The sequence below is a fragment of the Megalobrama amblycephala genome, linkage group LG15, assembly GCF_018812025.1.
Source record: "Megalobrama amblycephala isolate DHTTF-2021 linkage group LG15, ASM1881202v1, whole genome shotgun sequence".
In the NCBI taxonomy this organism is placed as follows: Eukaryota; Metazoa; Chordata; class Actinopteri; order Cypriniformes; family Xenocyprididae; genus Megalobrama; species Megalobrama amblycephala.
Window position 1 is genome coordinate 10167555 of NC_063058.1, and position 15798 is coordinate 10183352.

Here is a 15798-nt window from a genome sequence, read left to right on the forward strand (position 1 = left end):
TGACCCGGATGGGTGTGAGGTTTAGAGGGGGTGAGTGTAATGAATGCCAGCTAGTAAGAGATGTGCAAGTAAACCTCACTTCCCTGGCCTCAAGAGAAGCACTAGAGGCTGCGGTCTTTATTGCCCTTGTTAGTGCCCCCGCCTTCCATGTTGGAAACACCAGTTTGAATCCCATTCGGAGCAGTGTGAGCAGAACTGGAGGGTTGACATTGGTGCCATGACCCGGATGGGTGTGAGGTTTAGAGGGGGTGAGTGTAATGAATGCCAGCTAGTAAGAGATGTGCAAGTAAACCTCACTTCCCTGGCCTCAAGAGAAGCACTAGAGGCTGCGGTCTTTATTGCCCTTGTTAGTGCCCCCGCCTTCCATGTTAGAAACACCAGTTTGAATCCCATTCGGAGCAGTGTGAGCAGAACTGGAGGGTTGACATTGGTGCCATGACCCGAATGGGAGTGAGGTTTAGGGAGGGTGAGTGTAACAGATGCCAGCTAGTAAGAGATGTGCATGTAAACCTCACTCCCCTGGCCTCAAGAGGCACACTAGAGGCTGCGGTCTTTATTGCCCTTTTTAGCGCCCCCGCATTCCATGCCGGAAATGCCAGTTTGAATCCTGCTTGGAGCATTGCGAGTAGTACCGGAGGGGTTAAATTGGTGCCGTGACCCAGATGTGAATAAGGTTGGGGGGTGAGTGTAACGGATGCCAGCTAGTAAGAGCTGTGCGTGTAAACCTCACTCCCCTGGCCTCAAGAGGCACACTGGTGGCTGCGGTTTTTTGGTGTCCTGTTTAGCGGCCCCCTGCCTTCCATGCCAGAAACACCAGTTCGAGTCCCACTCGGAGAGATGCGAGTAGAAATGGAGGGTTGACATTGGTGCCATGACCCAAATGGGAGTGAGGTTTAAGGGGGTGAGTGTAACGGATGCCAGCTAGTAAGAGCTATGCAAGTAAATCTCACTCCCCTGGCCTCAAGAGGTGCTCTAGAGGCTGTGGTCTTTAGTGTCTTAATGGCTTAATGGATCGGAGTTGTTTTTGTGTGTGTATGCAGTTGCAAGTATTTACAGAGAGCATGTAAACGATTAAAGGGATAGTTTGGCCAAAATGTAAATTCTATCATTGTTTACTCAACCTCATGTCATTCCAAACCTGTATAACTTTGTTTCTTCTAAAGTACACAAAAGAAGATATTCTGAAAAATGTTGGTAACCAAACAGTTTAATTTCTCATAATATCTTCTTTTATATGCCACAGAAGAAAGTCATACAGGTTTGCCACAACATGAGAGTGATTAAATGGTGACAGAATTTATTTATTTATTTGCGTGAACTATCTATTTAATACACGTTTAGTACAAGTTCGAGTTAATCTATAATGCAATGTAATTCTGCGCACCCTTCTCTGAAAAAGAAAGTTTGCTTTGTGTTTTTCAGGCTGGTTAAAAGGGCACCGTGTCTGCCAGCAGCAAAGAAAAAGAAGCAAACAGGCAAATATTTCTCCCATAGTTTGTGTGATGGCTATAGGCAAGGAACCAGATTCTGAGATACATTTCTATGCTCATTTGCATTGCTGAAAGCAACACAAGCAGGTCAGTCTGTCCAAGCTACATTTAAGGGCACTTACAAAGCTCTGATAGAGAGTTTGATGGATAGCAATGCATTTTGAGGATGTCAAGTGAGAATACAGCTAATTTTCCAAAAATGCATTAGCTAAGTTCTCATTGGTCAACAAATGTGTACGTCAAAGTGTACTGCATAATTTCTGTTTGCTTGGAGCACAACTTTCACAAACCCTTGCACTTTTTTCTTCTACGTCCTTGTAACATAACCTCAAGAACATTGTGCTTTCAAATATACAAACTGCACATTCCTCAGCCGAATCAAACCAGTCAAGAATACAGGGAGCCGAGTGTGCATGAAAAACAACTGCTAGTGATGAAGATATTTTTTTGTATCTTCTTTTTTTATTTCACCTCTTGATGTCTCTGATATTTCCTTCTTCAAAGCTGTAACGCTCTACTATGCCCTAGGGTTAATTAACATGTACCAAACACTGAATGATCAGAGAGAATCGAAAAGCTCCATAGGTTAAGTGTCACATGGGAAACGTGTTGTCAGCCATGGATTCCTCCCGCCCAACCCCCTTGTTCTTTTCAAAGTGTTGTGATAGAGCAAGCCGCAATGAATTAACGGATACTTTTTCAAAACTTTGAATTCATTGTGGCAGAAAAAAGAAATCAGGTATTTTTGGATTCAAACCTTGACATCTTGCCCCCCTGACTTCCTGCATGAGTAGAAAACACAGCAGTAATGTCTATCTATCTATGTATCTATCTATCTATCTATCTATCTATCTATACAAGACTATTTAAATTTGCTTTAAATTAATTAATTGTAACAGTAAAGATATTTACAACATTACAAACTATTTCTATTTCAAACAAATGCTGTTCTTTTGAGCTTTTTTGTATCACGGTTTCCACAAAAATATGAATCTGCACAACTGTTTTCAACATTAATCAGGAAAATGTTATGGAGTTTCAAATCAAAATATGACTTTCTGTTTACGAAACAGGACATTGATTTCATACATGTCCACTGTAGAGGACACCAGGACTTAAATCATGTTTATCAGGCATTTTAGGAGATACAACAAGTGAATAGGGAAAGAAATTATATATCAATATTCCTATTAATTTAGGGGTGTGACGAGACCGGTATCTCACGAGACGAGACGAGACTCGAGATTGAGCTCACGAGACGAGACAAGATGGCGAAATGCATGACTAGAACAAATATTCTGCAGGTGTATTTTAAATGTTTTAACTAATCATCTTGTAATGAATGTCATTTCAGTTCTACTTTCTGAGACTGAATTATCATCTGCAGTAAAAGACAACAATACTCAAGCACTGTAAAAGGTTTTGCTACTAACTCAACTGACTGACTTCTCTTCTGTATGATTTCAGTCTCTTCAGACCTTACTGTACATGATTTGTACTGTATTCATCGGGGAGCCGCTGTCAAATGCGGGGAATTGAAATCACGCTTGAATGCGCGCTCGCGTTTACTTTCACTTTCAACGGTCGCGCGTACTCTGAATATGGAGCGGCGGCGACCGTTATCCGACTGAATTAAATGTTTTTTTTTTTATTTAAATACAAAGCAAAACGACAGTGGAGGCGTAATGTAAACGTAGCGGTGGCATATTCTTTCCTAATCATCCTAACACTCTGTCATGGCAACATCACGAGACTACTTTTCGCCTCGACGAGAAATCTCGTCACAGTTTAGTCTCGCGAGATCTCGTGCCACGAGATCTCGTCACACCCCTATATTAATTATTAGATATTATTATGAAAATGCTGCCAATTATTACTCCCATTATTACACTTCTTTTTTCATTGCATGTTGTTCCAAGAACACATTAATATGCAAATTAGATACAGTGTATAGATACATTGTATTGAATGGGAAAACCCATGTATGGCTATTTTACCCACATATTGCATAAAGTAAAATGGTATATCAATTAATTCCATTATATCTTTCATAAGATAGTTGAGAATCATCTTTATACAAAGTTTGGTTAAAAAAAATCCTGAAGCCTAAAAATGGATTGGTGATTAAAAAAAAAAAATTCCATTGTTTTTGCCTATACATGTCATTTAATGACATTTTATTTTTTAAACAACTTAGTCCTGGTGTCCACTACAGAGGACATAGCATAACATATGAATAAAATAAAATGTTTCGAAAATGGTTTTTTTTCTAATTTGTTTCTTATGCTCTAAACAATGTAATGACGTGAAAAAAATACTAAATTCAAAAAACTTTTTTTGGGGGGGTCTCAGGAGGATATTAGAATAATTTCTGAAGAATCATGTGACACTGAAGACTGGAGTAATAATGCTGAAAATTCAGCTTTGATATCACATTAATAAATTACATTTTAAAACATTCAAATACACAATTATTTTAAATTGTAATCATATTTCACAGTATTATTGTTTTACAGTTTTTTTTAATCAAATAAGATGTCTTAAAAAGACAAAAAAATCTAAAATTCTGAAATTAAAATAAATTCACATCTGAACAATGCTCTGCTTAACTATAAAATATTTTTTATATAAAATTAAATCAACATCAAATATAATATTATATAGTTTCATTTTCTAAAGAAAGTGTGAGTGATGCAAAACTTGTCGTCATTATGTTATAGTAGCATTGTTATGGAGTTTCTAAGGTGTTCTGAGTTTTTTAGCATATTGCTATGCGTTTGCCTCAAAGTCAAAAAAGCCCACAGCCAAGGTCTTTAAAGGTGCCCTAGATTCAAAAATTTAATTTACCTCGGCATAGTTGAATAACAAGAGTTCAGTACATGGAAATGACATACAGTGAGTCTCAAACTCCATTGTTTCCTCCTTCTTATATAAATCTAATTTGTTTAAAAGACCTCCGAAGAACAGGCGAATCTCAACATAACACTGACTGTTACGTAACAGTCGGGCTCATTAATATGTATGCCCCCAATATTTGCATATGCCAGTCCATGTTCAAAGCATTACACAAGGGCAGCCAGTATTAACATCTGGATCTGTGCACAGCTGAATCATCAGACTAGGTAAGCAAGCAAGGACAACAGCGAAAAATGGCAGATGGAGCAATAATAACTGACATGATCATTGATATCGTGATATTTTTAGTGATATTTGTAAATTGTCTTTCTAAATGTTTCGTTAGCATGTTGCTAATGTACTGTTAAATGTGGTTAAAGTTACCATCGTTTCTTACTGTATTCACGGAGACAAGAGTCATTTTTATCTCTCCAACAGTGTAGCATTAGCCGTTAGCCACGGAGCACAGCCTCAAACTCATTCAGAATCAAATGTAAACATCCAAATAAACACTATACTTATGCAATTAGACATGTTGCATGACAAACACTTTGTAAAGATCCATTGTGAGGGTTATATTAGCTGTGTGAACTTTTTTTATGTTGTTTAAGACAAGTGCGAGCTCTTGGGGCGTGGAGCACGAGAATTAAAGGGGCCGCACACCCTGAATCGGCGCAATTTATAATGATGCCCCAAAATAGGCAGTTAAAAAAATTAATAAAAAAAAACTATGGGGTATTTTGAGCTGAAACTTCACAGACACATTCAGGGGACACCTTAGACTTATATTACATCTTTTAAAAACATGTTCTTCGGCACCTTTAAACATGGCTCATGTCCCTCCTTCAATGAAAGTGTTGCAGAGTTTAGCAAAACCATGTCATATTAGCTAGCTACACATTCAACAACACTCAGCTCTGAAACAGCTGCTCTGAATAGATAGTTACATTCACACAGCACAGAATATGGCTGCCAGTCCAATCAGTTTGGAGCAAAATTTTGTAGCATTCACACACAATTGATTATAAACCAGAGTGAGAACTGAATTCTGTAACTGAACTGACTCTCCTAGGAGTCACAAGAGAACATATGTAGTGTGTACATCAAAAAATATAAATAATGAGTCTAGAAGTGACTCATAAAGCATATTTTATATCCTTGATAAGAACTCCAGCAAATCAACAACGATAAGGAGACCTTTAGGATTGTATGTTATACAGGTAAAAATGAAATGTTTCTTTAGTGGACTAATTAATACGCAGTACTCTTCTCTCTCACTGGCTTGCGGCTGACATTTGGTTCATGCTTGAGTGGATGCGGGGCAGATTTCCATCTTTTGCATGACGGGACTGTGGTGTGTGTGTGTGTGTGGGAATGGCTGAAGCAGTCTAGCGCATGGCCTCACAAGGACACTGGCGACGGGCCCGTCTTCAGGAGACGGGATTAAGGTAGCGTGACAATCGTGTATTAAAAGCACTTTGGCCCAATCCGACTGCATTCACAGGTTAGAGGTTCAATGGCAGATGGTAAAATTCACACATGCAGAAACACAAGGAGACTGAAAGCAGGAGGTTGTTTTGTGTTCCTCACAAATGTTATTGTATTATTATATCACTGGACAGCAGGGTTTTGTCCTTTATAAAATTTAAATTTTGATATAGTAAAATATTAATTTATTCTATATTATAAAATTATTTCATAAAAATGTTGACTTTTTAAAATATAAACATTCAGAGCACCATTTAGTATAGCATAAATGTTATGCAAATAATTAATTTATTAAATTAATAGGATGAAATATGTTGAATGACATTTTGTGAAATTTACACAAGGCAAAATGGACGTCCTTTTTCTACCAATATTGCTTGGGTAAGATATGCCATTTGTGAAAGAATTATTCTTAATATTGAGAAACATTTTAAGGATTTGAACAAACAGAAACTGCTACGGCCATCTTTTCTGGTTAAACTCTGACTCCAGCAGCAAATGCTTTTTTCCAGCTTGCCCTCATTAACCCTGAATCACTCAGGAAAAGCGTCTGTTTTATAGCCAAGAAGCTTGTATTAATATGCAACCTCCCGTAATGTTTGTCTTAACCAGTTCTCAAGAAGTTACGATTACAAATATCTTGTCTGTACACACCACGCAGTGAGTCGCTGGCTTGTACAAACAACCCGGAGAGTCGTGGCAGCTGAACAGATGATTAGAGCCACTTCACGGGCAATCATGATTAGCGCCGTTGGCTTTGCGCCACCTTTCCACCTACCGACTGACTGCACCGCATGACCAACACACACAAAATGGAAAAGAAGCCAAGACTTTGTGTGCCAGACTGTAGTAAATCTTTCACACAATGCAGAAGATCAGGTATTATTCTTGATCTCTGTTTTTGTCATATAGAAAAGACCTGATGAAACATTGCTTTTGGGACAATCACAAAAAAGTAAAAAACAAACAAACAAACAAACAAAATGCAAATGTGGCACTTCAATTGCCTATGCATCTTGCTAGGCTAACATGTTTTTTTAAGAAAACAAAGTTTTCAATTAATGACTGTTATTTTTGTATTATTTATAATTTATTATTATTGCAGTGATTAATATAGTATTTTACTCTTTTAGTTTTGTGCGTTTGTCATTTTATGTTAGTTGAAATATTTATATTTAACCTATATTCAACTTATTTTAGTTTTAGTATTTGTAGTATTTCAACACTCTAAAAAATGCTGGGTTGTTTCAATCCAAATTTGGGTTAAATATGGACAAACACAACAATTGGGTTAAAAAAATTTATTTAAAAATATAACAAAAAAGTTGGGTTTGTCCATTTTTTACCCAAATTTGGGTTGAAACAACCTAGCACTTTTTAGAGTGAACTTAAACTCATTTTATTTCAGTTCATTCTAATTTTTGTTTAAGTTTTTTTACGTTTAAGTTTCATATAATATTTATTTTTTTCTTTTATTTAAACATTATTTCAATTAGCTACGTTTTAATAGTTTTAGTTAACAATAACAACACTGACTAAAATGTCAGAAAAAATTTTTTTTTTATTCTTACACATTCTTTTCAAAACGGTTTTCAATTTTTTTTTTCAATAATGTATTATTATGGTTGCACCATTTGACAAATTTTGCTATCAAATTATCTGATAATTTCACATTTTCTGACCATGACAATCATGCAGGTCTACTGGTGTATTTTCTGTGATGTAATCTCCTGTTTTCTAAGTTTTTTAAAATTTTATTTGGTCATGTGACAACAAAATGGCTTCCTGGATGTTCACTAAAGCACACTGACTTGGATTTGGCAGACAAATGTTTTTCAAATATAAAATATATTTAACAAACAGTTCAAATAAAAACTGGTTCACTACTTATTTTTCATGAAATAATAATAAAATAATGACTTTTTTATGAATTTCATCCTTTTAATTGTTTTTTTCTGTCATTTCAATCTCAGAATATTTACACCACCTTGACAGTTTTTACATAAAACTTCTATATTCATTATAGAAAAGGTCTATTCATTGTATAAATGGCATTTTAAGGCATGTTTTGAAGAAATGAATAGATTTAGACAAAAAAAAAAAGAAAAAAAAAAAGAGCATCTCACTGAGCCTTTAGCAAAATTCTGAACAATTTCAACCAGTCCAAACAACACTCAGGCTTCTCTATTGTTTTGCAAACCTTTGGAAAAAAAGACTCCTTTTCTCCAAGTCTTCAGTGTGCAGTAATGCTGCTATAGCACTGCTTGCGGCTTGAAAAGAGGCTGAGGCAGAGCAAGCTAGAGAAAGAGAGAGGATGAACCCAGGCTTTGCCACAGGGAGATCTCAAAGCGTCAGCGCACAGGGGAGAAAGACGGGGCTCCCTGTAGCAGCCCTCAAACAGACAGGCCTAAAGCATTACATACTGCTGATCACACTCACTAAAGGAATCCAGCGAACCCGCCCTTTCTTTGTTCAGCACATCAGGACAAGTTAGTGTTTCCAGCCATTTTCCTTTCTTTGGCTAAAGTATAGTTTGGTTTCCCAGCACAGTATTAGTTAAGAGATACAGCACAGTGCTTCAGTCAATAAATATTCGAACAGATTTCTATTACACCAGCAAATACAGTTAACCATACATGCAATAATATTACAATATACATTTAACATTTACTCACTAGTCTAAAGTTATGTTTAGCAAAATTTAGCATGTCCATGCAGTATACTTTCCCCCTTTTGGAAAAAAAAAAAAAAAAAAAAAAAAAAAAAAAAAAGGGGGTTTTGCAGTGAGGCCATACTACCATTTTTGGTTCCCCAAAGAACCTTTCGGTTTTCCTTAGGATAAAAACTTTTTAATAATCTAAGGAAGACTTTTCCACTATAAAGAACTGTTTCTATGGATGGTAAAGGTTCTTCATAAAATAAAATTATAAAAATATATAAAATTAATTTATAGTAAATACTGCAATATTCTACTAAAAATAAGAGTTGGCAATTTTGATTTCATGGTGACTTTAAAAGCGGGACTGATGTGCCCTTCAAGTGGAGTCAGAAATATCGTAATTACAAGTTCCAAGCACGAGTTATAAAGCGAAGTTGCTGATTTAAAACATGCTGGAAACACTGATCTATAATACAAACAATATAATATAATATAATAGAACTATATTAAATATAGATATCAGTAAGCAGAAATCAAGTTTGTAGCAAATGGTGTAAAGTTAATCACTCAACTTTGACTGTTTGCTTCCCATTTACCATGTATAAGTGAAATAAATTATTTTTTTTTTTCATCATTTTGAATTCAGATATAGTTATTTGGATTTATTGTTCACAATATAATGCTACTTCTGTGTTTTTGCCAACTTGAATGTATGACGTTTCACAATAGCGAACACCTGACTCAAGGTACAAGATGGTCGAGGTCCAAGGTGCATTTGAAGGCAGCAACAGACATGTTTTTCCAGGTATAGATCAGTCACATGGCATTTACACATAAAACGACTGGCTCAGAAAAATGGCCATTAAACAAAATGGCGGCATCCAGGTCAAAATAAACAACAGGGCTGCACAGCAAAGTTATTTTTTCATTCTTCACTTAGGGATAAACAGAAGTTTGAAATATGCAAGAAGGGGTACACTGTTAGCGAACATCATGACGCCACCTACGCAATAGCAACATAAGCTCACAACAAAAACACAGCAGTGAGAAAACAGCAGTTAAGAAAGCATCTGATTATAGCGATGTGGATATGCACTAGCATAGTTATAGAAACTAGCCACCAGGGTGGTTCCCAGATAACTAATTCCCCCAGGCCATTTTCCTGGTTGCATTCGCACCAGTAGGAACTGTCAAGTGGCCGACAGGAACGTCTTTAAGCGCAACATTTATAAACGTCAGCAACCAGTGGATGGAGGACGGAGCTGTGTTTGTTGCACTCACGTGCACAGGGGCGAAATCCCCTTCGGTAGAAAGCACATTCCTGGCTCCTCGTTAAAAATTGCATTCCCAGGGGGGTGGGGGTGGGATCCCCCTTGGTAGAAATCGCAAGGGCACCACAATGCGTCCGCAAAGGGCACTATCACGATCAAAGGGGTAGGGGCTCAAGTCCCCCCGCCTAAAACTAAAATCATTCCTAGTTCCTGCGTTGCGAACTTGCCAAAAAGCGGGTACTTCCACCAATAGTTTTAGGAACTATGAACGTCACATCATGTTTATTTATATACCACTTCATACAATAGATTGCTTTAAAGGTGCCCTAGAATTAAAATTGAATTTACCTTGGCATAGTTGAATAACAAGAGTTCAGTACATGGAAAAGACATACAGTGAGTTTCAAACTCCATTGTTTCCTCCTTCTTATATAAATCTCATTTGCTTAAAAGACCTCCGAAGAACAGGCGAATCTCAACAAAACATCGACTGTTACGTAACAGTCGGGATCATTTATATGTATGACCCCAATATTTGCATATGCCAGCTCATGTTCAAGGTATTAGACAAGGGCAGAACGTCTGGATGTGCACAGCTGAATCATCAGACTAGGTAAGCAAACAAGGACAATAGCGAAAAATGGCAGATGGAGCAATAATAACTGACATGATCCATGATATCATGATATTTTTAGTGGTATTTGTAAATTGTCTTTCTAAATGTTTCGTTAGCATGTTGCTAATGTACTGTTAAATGTGGTTAAAGTTACCATCGTTTCTTACTGTATTCACGGAGACAAGAGCCGTCGCTATTTTCATTTTTAAACACTTGCAGTCTGTATAATTCATAAACACAACTTCATTCTTTATAAATCTCTCCAACAGTGTAGCATTAGCCGTTAGCCACGGAGCACTATCAAACTCATTCAGAATCAAATGTAATACATCCAAATAAATACCATACTTACACGATTAGACATGCTGCATGACGAACACTTTGTAAAGATCCATTTTGAGGGTTATATTAGCTGTATGAACTTTGTTTATGCTGTTTAAGGCAAGCGCGAGCTCCGGGGGAGGGGGAGCACGAGAATTAAAGGGGCCGCAGCCTATATATCGATGCATAGTTAATGATGCCCCAAAATAGGCAGTTAAAAAAATGAATTAAAAAAAATCTATGGGGTATTTTGAGCTGAAACTTCACAGACACATTCAGGGGACACCTTAGACTTATATTACATCTTTTAAAAAGATGTTCTAGGGCACCTTTAAAGCAAGCAGTTTTACAGTATTAGGGGTCATTTACACCACCATTTTTCAAATAAGAACGGAAAACTTTTTATGCATTTTGGCCATTCATTTACATGACAATGCCATTTTGGAAGCCTGAAAACGCAAACTTTTAAATCAGTTTTAAAAGTGCAAGTATTTGAAAATGATACCGGTTGCGCATGTGTATTACGTGTTCAGACTATAGGCTCATAGTGTTTTTTTAAAAAGTGACATCGCCAACTACTGGCCTGGAAGCATAATGCAGCATTTTTAGTTTTTTTGGTGGATCCTTGTAAACGGTGACCTTTTTGACAATGTTGTCATCTGTACACGAAAAACGTGAAGGAAAAACATTTCAATTTTTAGTACATAGTTGTCATGTAAACATACTCTTAAACATAAAAAAAACAGTGTCAGTATTGCTTTCAGTTATAATTAAAACTTCAATTTCTACTATATTTGTACTCAGGACTGTCCACGACAGACTGAACAGCAAAAAAGTATTGGAGAAGATTTTCACTTCAAAGAAGGCGGAGACTCAGAGCAAACCTACCAATTACATAATGGACCAATGGTAGTTCAAAGGTGTTTAAAAGCCGGAGCGAACTTTTCCAGAAAGTTTGCTTTGGCAAGCTGGTTCAAACTCACAAAAACAACTTCAAACAAACTGCATTTTGGCCTGATTTCATTCTAAATGACTTCACACCAGTTTGTTCTTCAATTTAGCTTGCTTGAAGCATTTCAGGGCCTTTACCTAGCCGAGAAACTGCCATTGAGAAGAATGGGAATGCTAACGGATATCTCCACAAAACTTACAATTAAGGAATATTCAACCATGAGTCAATAATTGTATACAGTCCCCACAACAAAGACAGGAAGGACAACAGTGTTTTTCAGTGCTGTTGTTTCAGTTATAGCCTGTGCCGTGGTGACAGAATGACTCTTAGCAGCGCTTCCTCTGTTGTCTGAGTTTGAGCTTCATAAAAGGAAGCTGTCATGACAACACCAAAGGCACCAACCCCATCTTCCCATCCAGAGAGAGCGTCTGCTGGAGACGGGCCACCTCTCAACACGTCAGTCCTTATGCGGAGCCCGTGTGCCCAGAGGCTAGAGTACAGAGGCTGGGGTCGGTGTTTACCATACGCACCGCCGACTACACCACTAATGAACGCACGGGACAGCCGAGACCTTCGAAATATAAAATAATGAGAATTAAGGAAATATTAATCAAACTCTGGCATCCTCAGACTGCTTGTGTTTTAGGTAGCTGGTGAGGATGTTGAGCAGCTCTTCTGGCCTAGCCTGTGGAGATACTGTTTTCCAGAGGACATGGGATCACACATGCACACACACCGACATAAGCAAGCACACTATGTCCCATTATGACTGGGAACTTCTCTAGTCTAGTCCATAATTAAATACCCAGCACTGCACAAGTAGTCAGGCAGGCCATGGGCATCAATACAGACGACAAGAGGGGACGAAATCTGTATTACACAGCCCCCTCTTCATGAGGACTGCTGTCTACTAGCATCTGAACAGCTGTGCTCTCTAAAGGGACATTCACATAGCCAACTGTAGCAACTAATCAACCGAGTGTAGTCCGTTTTTATTGGCTATGTTCTAGCATACTAGTCTTACCATTTCCAGAGTATATGGGTCATTGACGAATAAGGTTTTTTAAAGTGTAAAAAAACATAATGGAGATTTAATTCATTCTGAAGTTTTATTAAGTGTTAACAATGAGATTATGTGGTTTTTATAATCAATTAAAGGGTTAGTTCACCCAAAAATGAAAATCATGTCATTTTTTACTCACCCTCATGCCGTTCCACACCCGTAAGACCTTCGTTATTCTTCAGAACACAAATTAAGATGTTTTTGTTGAAATCTGATGGCTCAGTGAGGCATAGCCAGCAATGACATTTCCTCTCTCAAGATCCATTAATGTACTAAAAACATATTTAAATCAGTTCATGGGAGTACAGTGGTTCAATATTAATATTATAAAGTGACGAGAATATTTTTGGTGCACCAAAAAAAACAAAATAACGACTTATTTAGTGATGGACGATTTCAAAACACTGCTTCAGGAAGCTTCGGAGCGTTATGGATATTTTGTGTTGAATCATGATTCGGATCGCATGTCAAACTGCTGAAATCACGTGACTTTGGCGCTCCGAACCGCTGATTCGACACAAAAGATTCATAATACTCCAAAGCTTCAAAAGTGTTTTGAAATCGGCCATCGCTATATAAGACGTTATTTTTTTTATTTAATTTTTTTGGCGCACCAAAAATATTCTCGTCGCTTTATAATATTAATATTGAACCACTGTACTCACATGAACTGATTTAAATATGTTTTTAGTACCTTTATGGATCTTGAGAGAGGAAATGTCATTGTTCCCTATAGGAGGCCTCACTGAGTCATCGGATTTCAACAAAAATATCTTAATTTGTGTTCTGAAGATTAATGAAGGTCTTACGGGTGTGGAACGCCATGATGGTGAGTAATAAATGACAGAATTTTCATTTTTGGGTGAACTAACCCTTTAACACTGCTTTTGTCAGTTTTAACAAGATGGACAAAATTTGTCACCAAAAAAGTCATTCGGTTTAACCAAAATTTCGGTTTTACCGAATGACACTTTTGGTTATACCGAATGACGATATTTTCCAAAAAAGCTAACAGACTGATATCTAGCTAGCTAGCTAATTAGCTTGCATGAAAGAATTTGTGTTGTGTTGTAACTCGTGGCGAGAGATTGCTCAAAACTGCGCATGCGTTGAACGCCTGTGTACGCGGATGAGTCAAATACGCATACAAAAAAAGTATACCCAGGACTTTAATCAGCTTGCATGTGCCTTGAATTTTTTTTTTTTTTTTTTTTTGCACTAATTATTTTCTCCACAAGGTTACAGCACTGGCCCAGGCATTTCACAGTCGAAATAGAAAAAAAAGGACACGAAAAACAACAACACACAACTGAAGACGACCGCTTGTATGAGGGAAATGAAAGGATACCCTCAACTAAAGTCTAAACAAGTGCAAAGCCTTTTTTCAGTCATAGAGAAACAGCGCAGACATTGGACAAAAATGAACCTTTTTTAGTGTGCATGTGTCAAGTTCGCGTCACAGTTTCGATAAACAGCACAAGCTAGGCTGAATTTTGCAATTCTACTCTCACTAAACCTATAGAAGGTAAGAATAAAGATATGGTCTAAATTTTAAAAGTATCTTCCGATTCCAGCCCAAGTTCAACAGTAATATGAAACAGTAGAGTTCACGTGATCCGTTTTACAGTCCATGGTAGGCAAAGTAAACTGACGCTGCTTAGCAAATCGCTGTGTGTGAACGGAAAATAACGAAAATACAATAGGCCTACATGATACTGTTTTCCCTTTGAGATCCACAGACAAACCCCCTTCACCGAACATTAGATTAATGTAATCATATTTGAACACACTTGACCACAAGCCATTTGAAAAACGTCAATCATTTTCTCTTCCCATACCGGCGTGTTTTCATCGAGGCCTCCTCGTGTTGTTGGTGATGTGGTCTCCCTTTGACATTCATGGGCTCCAGGTCTCATCTGAATGATTGAATGCCGGCGTTTGCCGTGCTAAATTGCGTCGTTTCAATCCGGGAGAGAGTTCCCTCCGGATTCCGCGCGGGTCCCGATGGGCCAGAGCCTTCGAGAAGAACAGCATGTTGTACATCCACATAAAACGGAAAAAATATGAGAGGTACTCTCCTCTTTATGACACAGAAATTAATCTGTCACTGGAGCTCGAAGTAAATCTCAGGCCTGCTTTGCAAAATACTGTTTTAACCCCCTTTACTCTGTATTTTATCTTTTATTGGCAATAAACATAAAACAGCACAAAGGGGTAATGTCCTCATCAATATTATCTCAAAATGATAATAAATTTTAAGGCTTATAAACTTTAGAAGGAATTTTCGTCCTCTAGTGATCTGAATGTAGATCTTCTTTAGTTGTCTGAAAAAGTTATCTGAATAACATTTTTATAGCCTAATATTATTGTAAGAGAATTACACTCATTCCTTGCACTTCTATTATATGAAAATAATTTATTATTTTACCCCAAATTATTATAGGCTACTTATTTGCATAATTTCAGTGTTTATAAAGCTGTCTTTTAAGCGATTTTTATTATTACCCCTTTCTTTTTTTCTTTTGGTTAAAAAAAGCATTATGTATCCTATAAGTATGCATTTTTATGTATTTATGGCATTTCAAGTATGCATTTTTATGTATTATGGCATAAAAAGTCACAAAATTAAAATTTAATGCTATTAAATATTTAAACACATAATATTTTTATTCACACAACAGCTAGAAATGCACTCATTTGTGCAACAATAATAACCTGTAATGTTTTTAAATAAATTTACATATTTTGTAACTAATTTTAAAATTAGATTATATTCTAATTATAATGGGATGAAGGCCACTATACAAAACAAAATGGTAACACTTTACAATAAGGTTGCATTTGTTAACATTAGTTAGTATAATAGTTAACATGAACTAACAATGAAAAATGATTCCAAAACATTTATTAATCTTAGTTAATATGAAACATTTAACCTATAAATACATTAAAATGAAAGTTGGATTGATTATTTAATGGGCATGAACTATACTATATTTGAAAAAAGACACACACATATATATAAATATATATAAATCTTTTT

The 15798-nt window shown here is 36.8% G+C and overlaps 1 long non-coding RNA gene across 1 annotated transcript in view; it reads right to left on the reverse strand.

Annotated features, from left to right (window-relative positions):
* Positions 1-15061, reverse strand: part of LOC125247363 — a 63337-nt gene extending 48276 nt beyond the window's left edge. The window contains exon 1 of the long non-coding RNA XR_007180067.1: positions 14594-15061. This is a non-coding gene — a long non-coding RNA (uncharacterized LOC125247363). The remainder of the gene's footprint in view (positions 1-14593) is intronic.
* Between the last annotated feature and the right edge of the window lie 737 nt (positions 15062-15798).